Source organism: Protobothrops mucrosquamatus, unplaced genomic scaffold, assembly GCF_001527695.2.
Source record: "Protobothrops mucrosquamatus isolate PMUCROS unplaced genomic scaffold, P.Mucros_1.0 scaffold1891, whole genome shotgun sequence".
In the NCBI taxonomy this organism is placed as follows: Eukaryota; Metazoa; Chordata; class Lepidosauria; order Squamata; family Viperidae; genus Protobothrops; species Protobothrops mucrosquamatus.
This window is the reverse complement of record NW_015388017.1, coordinates 1-11,602: the sequence shown is the minus strand read 5'-3', so window position 1 is coordinate 11,602 and position 11,602 is coordinate 1.

Sequence of the window (11,602 nt, the reverse complement as noted above, 5' to 3'; positions counted from 1 at the left end):
ACCTTTGAGGTCTTCTAGTCCAACCAACCAGGCAGGAAGCCATTTCAGACAAATGATGCAAATGCAAAACAGGATTGCTGAAACTTTCATGGGTGGACAAAATTATTTTCAACTGGAGAAGGTCAGTACGTGTGATACCAGGCTGTAATTGGGAAGTAAGATGAATAAGGAGATGGGGAGAATTTTGTCTTGCATTAAGGTTACCATTAGCCCAACATTAGCAGAATCAGCACACTTAAGAGGCAAATTGCAGTCTGACTGCTTTGATGGGGAAAAGTACCAGCAAAAGTATTGGCAAAAGGAGGTTAGCTCTTTATAATGAGCTCTCTTGATGCTCATTATGATTAGCTTGAAGGAAGCAATATTGAGAAGTAAATTAAGGACAAAACTTCCACGGCTGCAGTCGCTTGAGTTCCAGGAATAGCTCCATGCTCAGGGTCAGCTGGCTCTCAGATCTCACTAACTATATTGCCCCAGTTTTGCTTTGGGGAGTTATTTAAGAAGTCATGTCTTCCTTTCTGAAATTTACTTCAGAAGGAATTCTGACATGGGACCATCAGATAACATTTCTTACTAAAGAAATTGTCATTCTACTTCAAGAACAAATAATAAAAGACTTTCCTGACTGCAGTATTGTAAAATGTACTGTAATGTATGTTTTTATTAGGATTAGACTGGAGAAAACTCTTTCAGAAGTTGAAATGGGCAAAACTGGATTAAGACAGGAAGCAACAATATCATTTGCAATCAGTTCCTTTTGAAATTTTCTTATAAAATATAGTGTGCAGTCTTAGCTAAGAAGCCAACGCAAGGTTTTAATTTGGAGGGAAGAAAATATGAAAGATTTTGTGAAGCATAAATAAGCTCTTGCAAGCTCATCAGATCTCTCTCCAGAGAATTCAAACTTTGAGAGACTAGTTCAATCTTAGCGGGCTGCAAGATAAATTCCCAACTTCAGTAAAAGCAGAAAAAGTTATTCTCTATTTTAATGTGAAATTTATTTGAATATAACATTCTGTAGTTCCAGCCTGAACTTAAGTATTCCAGCTAATTTGAAGTTCCTCCATCTGCCAAGCTGTAGCAATTAAGGGTGGATGGGAGAAAAGGAGGAGGAGGAAGGTGATCAAATTCAGGAAAAGAAGAAGAGAATCACCCCAAGTAATCCATCCCTCTTGCTTTCACTATTTATATATACCAGGGGTAGTCAACCTTGGCTCTTTTATGACTCGTGGACTTCAATTCCCAGAATTCCTGAGCCAGCCATGCTGCCATCTGAATTCCTGAGCCAGCCAGCCATGCTGCCATCCTGCTGGCTCAGGAATTCTGGTAGTTGAAGTCCACCAGTCATAAAAGAGCCAAGGTTCCCTACCCCTGATATATAGTTCATTTTCTTTCACCAGCAACATGTTTGCTTTTTACCAACTTTTTCTCTTTATAATTACTCTTCATTTTAGTTTAGTCTTTTATATTGCTTGTATGGCATTTTCTCTACAGGGCCATCTTGTTTTCAAAGGTTTTAAAAATGATCTTTGGGATTTTTGAACCAGTGTCCAATATTCCTTTGCAATAATATGGGTAGATGGTGAATAGAAAAGTAGGTCAAATATATAACATTTAAAGTACCTGGCACAATTTAATTGCTATTGTTCACATTATTTTGCCCAAACAGGTTCAAAGAATAGCCAGCAAAAAAACAACAACAGTTCCATTGTTCATTCTTTTAATGTGAACTTGCAACTCTAAAATTGCCTAGAGAGAATCCTTGTAATTATTTACTGGCTAAAAGGAATAATAAAATTGATCTAAATTGAAATCTCTGCAATTCTTGATGTGAAGTTCAGAGTTCTGGAAAATTCTGATGACAATTTCACATCACCCTTTCTCATATGCCAGTCAAATGGAGGAAAGCAAAACAAAACAACCCCCCCCAAACCTCCATTGGGGCAGTAGCAAAAAAAAGCTGGGGGAAAAAAACTTGGTGTAAAGTGAACAACGAAAAGAAAAATGCTTTGCTTCTTCAAGGTCCTAAGTTATTTTCATACCAACTTCGTTTCCCATGTGTTTGATTGGTTCATTATAGAACTGTGAAAAATGATTTGAAAAAAGGTCCTTTCCTTTAGCTCCATATTCTTCCAGGTGCTACTCAGGAAAAGGATTAAACTGGGCAAATCAGTCCAGTGTTCCAAGTTAAGTTCCAATGGAGATGATCTAATGGAGATGATCTGGTAATCACCAGAGAATGCTTGCTGGGGCCTTCACTGTTCACTATGTCTCTGCAAGAAATCTTAAAATGGCAATAATATGCTTCAATATATCTTTCCAATATTTGATTTCTGGCTCTCAGTATATTCATTTATTGTACATGCATCATTCTTCTGCAAAAGTCATGCTCTTTTGGTGTTGGATATTTTCTTTGTTCATGCTTCTTGACATTTTGTATATATTTATTCCAGTTTGAAAAATACTTTGCATATCCATGGATAAATAAAGCTCATAGGCAAACCAGAAAACATTTCCTGCTAACGCAGATTTCCAACTGTCTATATCTCCATTGGATAGTATGCTGAAGCTTCCTTCAGTTTTCATTAATGTTCTGAAAATATTCATTTCCTCTGTCTGTTAATATAGCTGAAGGATATTTTTCAGTAAATTCTGAGAGCCCTTCTGTCTATAAAGGATGGAGTAATAGGGTAAAGAAGTTTGTTGGTATATTAAAGTCTTTGTTGATCTTAGATTGAGAGCTGAGCTAGAAGCAAGTATCTGATTTTAAGAGGACAACGACTCTGATGGAATCCTGATGGAAATTAGAGATTTAATCTGTAACCATTGTTAGTTTGTTTTTCTGAGTCTGGCAATGAAAACAATTGTATAAGTTTAGGTTGTGTTTTTATGGCTTTCTTTCGTTTCCTTCTGTCTTTGATGGGAGAGCTGCCTCTGGGGTATAATAGCTACATTGTTTCTGCAGTGCCCTTTTTGGATCTAATGGGCTACTATAGTTGTATTGTTGTAATGCTACTGGGTAACATTTATTCCTGCATGACATCTACGGACTAAATTGCCACCAATCACCACAGCAACAAGACAATTACAGAAGCCCAATAACTGGAAACAATACTGATACTGTTGGTTGTTATTGACAGGTTAGTATGTCTGTTCTTCTGTTGCCAGATTCAGCGCAGGCAGAGGCAGTCAATCAGATGTCAACTAGGATTTGTCAGAGTTGCTGCAAAGAATGTGTGGCACAGTAAGAATGAATAAATGTACTTTATCAGGAACTAAACCTGAACTAAAATCTACTTTATCTAAGGAGTGACTGAAAGAACTAGAATCACAGAACTGTAATATCTATAACTCCCTAGCCTAGTTTTTTTTACACCTCAGAGAAAAAAGATGAGGTAGTTTATAATGGAAGAACTAATTGCTATTTTTATTGCAAAATTACTGGAGGATTTTATTTCATCCACAATCTTTCCTGATTTGCACCAAATCACAGCACAAATGTGACCATATTCCCCCCCCCTGCTATGTTTCCATGACATTGGCTTATCTCACCTCCAGTCCATGAAAGAGACTTAAGTAGTTCTTATTTTCCCCAGAGTTAAATGTAGTACTCCCCCTCTTCAGCAAAGCTTCAGCAATAGCTGCAACAGGCATAAAATTGGTAATGCTTTTCTGTCATTAAAGCAGAGAGAGAGAGAGAAAGTCAGGTGATCCGGTTGGAGAAGGGACAAAGGGGGTGGGGAAGAATCAAAGACGCATGTCTTGTCCATTTCAGGCAGACTTGGGCATGCCTGTCCCTTCTGGTGTCAGGTTTGTCTGCTGCCATTCTTCTAAAGAGCATTTAAAGAATGCTAAAGATTTTAGATAAATCTTTTAGATCAAATCAACCTTTTGGGCACCAGGGACCGGTTCCATGGACAGAGATTTTTCCACGGACCAGAGGGTGCGTGGTTTTGTGTGCTGCCTGCATCCCGCAGATGGGGCTTTGCTTGTTTGTGTGGACCACAGACCAGTACTGGTCCACAGACTGGGGGTTGGGGACCCCTGTTTTAGATTTCCATCTTTTTCTGGCAACTTTGTTGCATGTAAAGAATTCCCAGCCACAAGCATCTCTCTACCTGTTCTGAACAAATGGCACAAGAATGTTGCTCTTTAAAAACCCTATAGCAGGGGTAGGCAACCTTGGCTCTTTTATGACTCGTGGACTTCAACTCCCAGAATTCCTGAGCCAGCCATGCTGAGGGAAAAGGGAGAGGTTTCCATGCTGAGCCATGCTGGCTCAGGAATTCTGGGAGTTGAAGTCCAGGAGTCATAAAAGAGCCAAGGTTGCCTACCCCTGCCCTATAGAATGGTAGAAGCAATCTCTTGCCAATAAATCTAAAATAGTGGTCATTGGAATTGTGCAATAGCAGCAGACTGTTCTGTCAGCAATTGTCACTCCTTTAATTCTCTGCCTCTTATCAGTTTGGTAGAAGACAAAAATTGAAATAGTGGAATCACTTAATGGGCCACAAATAGGTTAAATCTGCAGGTCAAAGAGCAGGATTGAAGGCTAATTTAAGTGGAATTTATGGGGGAACAACAACAAAATAACAATTTTCCCCAGGCATTTGGGCCAGGAGTTTAGGTGAGCTCTGCTGTTGTTGATGTTGATATGCATGTTTGTGTTTGTGGGATTATTGTTTATCCTTAGGCATCATGATTGTATATTGTAGGAGATGTCCCAAACCTGTGCCTATAATAATTTTGTAGCTTCCCTGAAACTTTGGACTACAAAAACAGATTCTTCCAGAGAACCTCTTGCCACTGATTTACTATGGAGTGGCAATCCTCTTCTTTCAGTATCTTCTGGATTGACTAAGAAGATATGTGCCACAGGCTAGAAAATCAGTGATGTTCCAGAAGACTAAGGAGAGCAAATGTTCAAAAAGGGGAAGGAGGAAGACTGGGAAAACTTTAGATCTGTCAGCTTAACATTTATACTGGGCAATGTCCTTGAACAGATTATCAAGCAGCATGTTTGTGAGCATTTGGATGCAACAACTGACAGGATCCAGTGTGGATTTGTCACAAACAAACCATGCCATACTAAGCTTATCTCCTTCTTTTGTAACAGTATTTAGCTTAGCCGGTCAGGGGAATGCTGTAAAGATAGCATACCTGAACTTCAGAAAATTTTTGACAGAGCTTTTCATGGTATTTTCCTTAATAAAATGGTAAAGTATGTCAGTTAAACTTACAGCTGGCTGAAAAAGTACATGTAAAGAGTGCTTGTTAACGGAGTTCCTTTAGCTTGGAGGCAAATAGTGAGTAGAGTTACAGAAATCTTTTTCTTGATCTCTTAAAAAAAATTATCAATGATTGGAAGAGGGAATTAAGGGAATATTTAGAAAAGTCTTCAGATAACATAAAGCTAAGAGGCTGGATAAAATTTTAGATAATAGAAGATTCAAAAGGATACAGTATAGGGAGGCTTGAGCCAGAGGCTAAAATGATTAAGACAGATTTTAATAGAGAGGAAAAAATATTCAGTTCTGTATTCAGGTAGGAAAAATGTAATGTATTTGTGTAGGATGGGGGAGATCTGACTTAGCAGTAAGGATCTGAATATACTTGTCAGCCACATGTCCTAATAGTGTGATGCAGCTGCTAAAAAGTCAAATACTTCCTTGGGGCACATTAACAGATGTTGAATCCAGATTATGGGACATAATTGTTTCACAATGCTCTGTCCCAGGCAGACCCCATTTGGAGTACTGGGTCCAGATCTGTGCACCACAGTTATAATACAACCGTAGCAAATTGGAACAAATTCAGATCAGTGCTACCAAGATTGTAAGCAATTTGGAAACTGAGCCCTGTCAGGGGCAGTTAAAGGATTAGGGTATGTTTAGCCTACAGGTAAAAAAATGAAGGGAGATATAATAAGCAGTCAACAAATATCTGAAGGGTTGTCCCACAAGAAGAAATGGACTTATTCCACATTGCCAGGGAGCTGGACCAAAACCAATTGTTAAAATTACAAGGAAGCAACTTCAGATTAGAAATCTGGAGGAACTTCCTGATTGTGCAAGCCACGTGGAACAGACTAGCACATGAAATAGTGATTTCTCCTTTCTTAGAAGTCTTTAATCACAGACTGAATTGGCAGCTATTGGAGATGTTTACTAGATCCTGTGCTGCTCGGGAAGATTGGGCTAGATGTTATTCAATATATCTTTCAACTCTATGATTCTGTCTCAAATAATGGATTATATTTTCATGTAGGCCTCTCCATGTGTCCAGCCCAGTACAATCTTCCTCTAAAGCAGGTACACAGGCAAATAAATTAATGTATTTCTGAATAGCCCAAAGGCAGAGTAGGAAATGAATTTGGTCTGTGCTGAATGGGTTACACTATCTCTCAACTTGCCAGTTAGGGCTCTTCTGAATCCAGACATGAGCATATCTCAGCAGGGAGCAGGAATGCTTTTGCCTTGCTGGTATGTTACTTATGCCTTTTAATGGAAATAACCATTTTGATCATACTGACACATGCTTGGAATGCTTTAACATGTTCTCAGTAAACTGATTTTGGAAAATATTTAGACACTTCAGCTGACCCAGAATGTTTGCGGCCAAATCAGTTTAGCAATCAGGAGTAATTATAGAAATCACACGCTCTCTTTGTCGAAATCACTCCAGTGATGACTCGTCTGTTAAAACACATGATTCAGAATCCTGGTTCTATATATATCCTCATACTATTTGGGATCCACTTATTTGAGAAGCCAACTTTTCCAGGCTGTATAATTGTCTGGAGAGGTCCTTCTCTTGGTCTTATCTGCATTGAAGGAATATTTGAGGAAACATCTGAAAAAAATCTGGTGGCTTTTTGAAACATCCTTTCACAATTTGGAACTACCAGCCAAGGGGATTCAAACTATTTCCCTCTCTGCTATCCTTCCTGGCAGTCAAAATGTTTTTATTTAGTCTGCCCTGCAATAGTTGACTGTTGAGTCAAGTCTGCTGTATTAATATATGTTATGTTATTTTAACTAAGTTCTTTTCTGAATTTGATTTTAATCTCATCAGTTGTAAGTGACTTTGAATTGTAGGCTGTTTTTTTAAACTCTAACTAAATAAACTGAAAAGCAACCGTCAAGGACTTTGGTCCTGTTTTGGTGATTCTGCAGTGCAAACACCTCATGATTCTTGTATGTTCATGCTAAATATTGTGGTCCTCAGAGGCATCCAGCACCAATTCAGATACTAGTCAATTTATTACTGCACTGTGTACAGATTGGAATACTTTATACTGGTATCACAGATTTAAATAAAACCAAACGCTGATGGAGAAAACAAAAAAGAAAAAAGTCAATATGTTTCTGCTTTGCGGATGTGCAGCATATAAACGAAGTAAGTAATTTTTCTATTTTGGAATCACCTTCACTATCTTCCTGGGGTTGGAAACTAGTAATAGTAATTGTAATAGTTGTTTACTAATAAGACTTCTAGTAATCATTTAGAACATACACGAATAAGCCAAGAAAAGGAATAGAAAATTGTAATAGCACTGAATTTTTCCCCTGAAAACCACTGATTTTAGATTTCGAAATCCTATGGACATTTATGAGAGCTATGTGTTTATAAGTTTCCAAGAACAGCATATAATTTACAGATTGAAGAAATGTTCTCGTGAAGGATGCCCGTCAAAGAAAATATTCCAGAAGTGAAAGGATGGATGCAGAAGTGAAAGTTGACTGCAGAATGGAGAAATCAATAAGGAATAAGAGTTCCTTCAATAACATTTCAGTAGTACATTAGGACAGTTTATTTTCCTATTTTAAAGTATCCTCCTTTCCAGAGGGGAAAAAACCTTTCAAGTAACTGGAAAACAGGCCCCTCGCACAAATTTGGGTTATGCCAATCTGAGCTAAGTGCCACATCCCTAAATCACCACGATGCTCTCACCCTCATGGATGTCTTCAGCAACTAAGTTTTGGTCTACAGTCAATGCTGCAAAGACAATATTGTGATTCTTGTTGTGGGGTTGTGAGGCAGATGGTTTTCCACAGGGAAACTCTTACTTTGTCTGTCTCTCAGCTCCTTAGATCATCCCCTGTAGTGAAGGAAGGCATTAATGTGCCTTACTCCCATTATTCATCTTGCTCACTGGGTTTTTAAGGCAGAATTCTTGCTCTATTGCACTATGATCCTTCCCCCCCCCCCCCGCTAAAAAAAAACAAATGCAGCAACAAAAACAGTAAGAACAGAGTACTGGCTGGAGCACTATTTTTTGTTACATTCCTTTGGATAGCTAGTGGGAGACTGGGTAATTTCTCAGGAACAGTGGGAAAGTTTGGTGGGAAGGCAAAAACACTAGCTTGTCAAAGTAGGCAGTTTGGGCACAACATTAACTGGGAATCCAGGACTGTACAATAAAAGTCTAAATGATGTGAAATTCAGATGATATATAGGCAGCAGGAATCACTGCTGCAGAAAATATGTATGTAAAGTTTAAAGTGTTTGTGACCAAATCATCTAACTTAACCTGAAGCTTGTTAATGGAAAAAGGATTATAAAAATGTTGGACTTAAAAAACTTTAAATGGCATTGGTGACATCTTGTGGTAAGGTTTGGTACTACAACTTGTTATTTCCTAAAAGAAACTTGGCTCGAAGGCTAGACCTTAGATAAGACTTTTCTGACCTTGGCACCACCTGTGAGAGACTTAGCTGTAAGAGAACAGCTGGGCGGCATAACTGGCCTACTTGAACTGTAAATGTAAACCTTTACTGACTCTCAGAGTTATATGTGGGAAACTGCTTTCCTATTTCTTTATTTGAGGAATATTGGTCACTATATAAGACGTTGAAATACCTTGGATTATAAAATCTTGCTTGACAAACAACTTCTATTAGAAAGAATATTTATAAACACGTAAAAGAGATGGATGAAGACCAGGAAAAGATTCTTTCCATGTTGAAAGCAATACATGAAACTATTCTTCTAGCTTGAGATAAAATAAGACCTAACATAAAAGATCAAGATGCCAGCTTAGATACACAAACCCAAACTTTGACTACAACCAAAGAACTAACAATGCAGAAGACAATAGAAGAAGTGGGACAATCAAATATTAAGACAGAGGACTCAATTGACCAACAAATACAGCTGATGGAAAATCCAGAAAAGGAAGTGACAACACTGAAAATGGGAATGACTTTCTATATAAATCAGAAGAAATTTGAGAAAGAAGAACAGATTGAATGGGAGACAAACATACCAGGGCAAGCATGGGGAATTGGAATAACAGGGAGACAACGAATACAAATTGCCAAAAAATGGCAATTAAATGATCTCCTTTATTTCAAATAACATATATAATAATAGAAGGAGATCTATTTGACAACCTAAAAGCACTGATATGCAAGCCTAGTTGGCAAAGGAAGAAAGCTAAAATAAGTTTGAAGAAAATTGGGGTTTTGACTTATTAGAGGGGATTTCATATTATTAATTAGAGGGTTAAAGGGAGAAGTTGAGATAAGGGGAATTCTGGTCATTAGATTTAAAATACTTAGATATTAGTTGAAAATAAGGACTTTATTTGTTTAATATTTAAAAATTAGGCCTAAAAGGAAAAAGAAAATTAATTATTATGAATATGTTTGATTTATTGATTAACCCAGGTAATATACATAATGGTTTTGATCTATTAAAGGAGATGTTGTATTATTAAGTACATGATTTAATATGGTGGGAAATAGATAACTCTTAGGAAATAGAACAAGATTACTTTTAAATAGATAAAATGTGTATTTTGGATAGTAGATTTTGTTATGAATTGAGATAAGGGAAATCTTGGTTACCTAAGGCTTGAAAATTATAAATATCAAAGGTTAAATTGGAATATTGATGAGAAATTAAAAATTGGGTAAAAATTAATAACAGGATATGAATTGTTTATGAAGACTGAATGTAATTAAGATATGTATAAGCTAAAAATTTATTGATAAATGTAATAATGATGTTTCTATTGAGTTGATATAATAAGAACTGTACTAGTTTGAATATGAGACAGTAAATGTTAAGGGAAAAAGAGAAGAAATATTTGATGTTGCAACTTGAGATTTGTACTAAAGATTTTGTTATCGAACTATTGATTAACCCAGTCACCACGTTGCTTTTTAAATACTTAAATGTAAAATTGGAAAATTAATAAAATATTATTAAAAAAACAAACATGTATCAATAACATGGTCCACATCCCAAACATCTAGAACTATAATGTTGACACTGAATATCTAAAACTGCTTGATTTTTTTTAAAGAAAGCATCAAAAAGAAATATGCTGCTGCTTTAGGAAAGGAAGGACAATAATTGGTTCTATTGTTGTTGCTGTGACTGAAAATGCAAAATGGTAGGCTGATTGCTCCATGTTGTTTGGTGTTTGATGGGAAAAGCTTTATGTGGAGGACTATGGACTAACATTTACAGAAATAGCTTACATTGCCTTTAAGTGATTGTTAACGTGTTAAGATATTAAATTTAATAGCTGTAATAGTAAAGTGTATAATGGGTCAGAAAACACAATTGTAGTTGATTGGTTGAAGAGTGTGGACTCCTGCATGAGGCAATCTACGTTATGATTGGTTGCTGGGTGAGAAGGGGGAGTCTCCCGTTTTTCCTGCCTTTTTCTTCTGTGTGCTCTGTATTCTGTTCTGTGATTTACCTGACAATTTACCTCATGATGTAGTGATGTGCCTGACTATCTTGTTTGCTGTAAATATAAATGTAAAATATATTTATTTATATAAAACTGCAAGTTTGTGTCTGACTCTATTTGGACACTGGCTGCACAATTCCCTGACATAACATTGTTCTATTTCTGAAAATATGAATGCTGTGCTATTTCATGAGAAACTTTACATCCAGTTCTGCAGTTGTTTATACATATATGCAAAGAAAATTGTTATTTGTAATATAGTGATAAAAAATTGATGTTGGGAAATACCCAGCCAGGCAGGGAGGAGGACTCAAGCAAGGAATTAGCCTTGAATTGTTGTGCAGCTGCAAGAGATTCAGAATTGAGACCCCCCCCCCAAGCTCCATGGAGTCTTATCTATCTGTTTCCAAGAAAAAGCAAGCAGTCTGGGAAGATTCCTGTATTATATGAAGACTACAATAAAGTAGATAGCTTGAATAACAACGCATGTGGATCTTGTGGCTTGTACCCGGCAATTGGTATACAGATTATAATGTAGAACTGATATTGGGTATATTCACTCCAGCCCCAACATAAAGCTTATTAGGTGACTTTTCCCATAATTTTAGTCTAACCTATGAAATTGTTCTGATGATAAAATTAAGGGGGGGGGAGAGGAAATCATATATAATGCTATAAACTCTCTGAAGGAAAGTGGAATATATTGTAAATGAACATGATAAATAAATGGGACTGCAGACAATATGCATATGGAAGAATATCATGGTCAAAGTTTAATCATAATTACTATATGATTATAAGAATCTGTTTGCAGAAATGTATGAGATCTGAACTATTTCAGTAAACTGATATACTGTAAATTTGGAATATTCCCAGTTACTATTATATAGCACC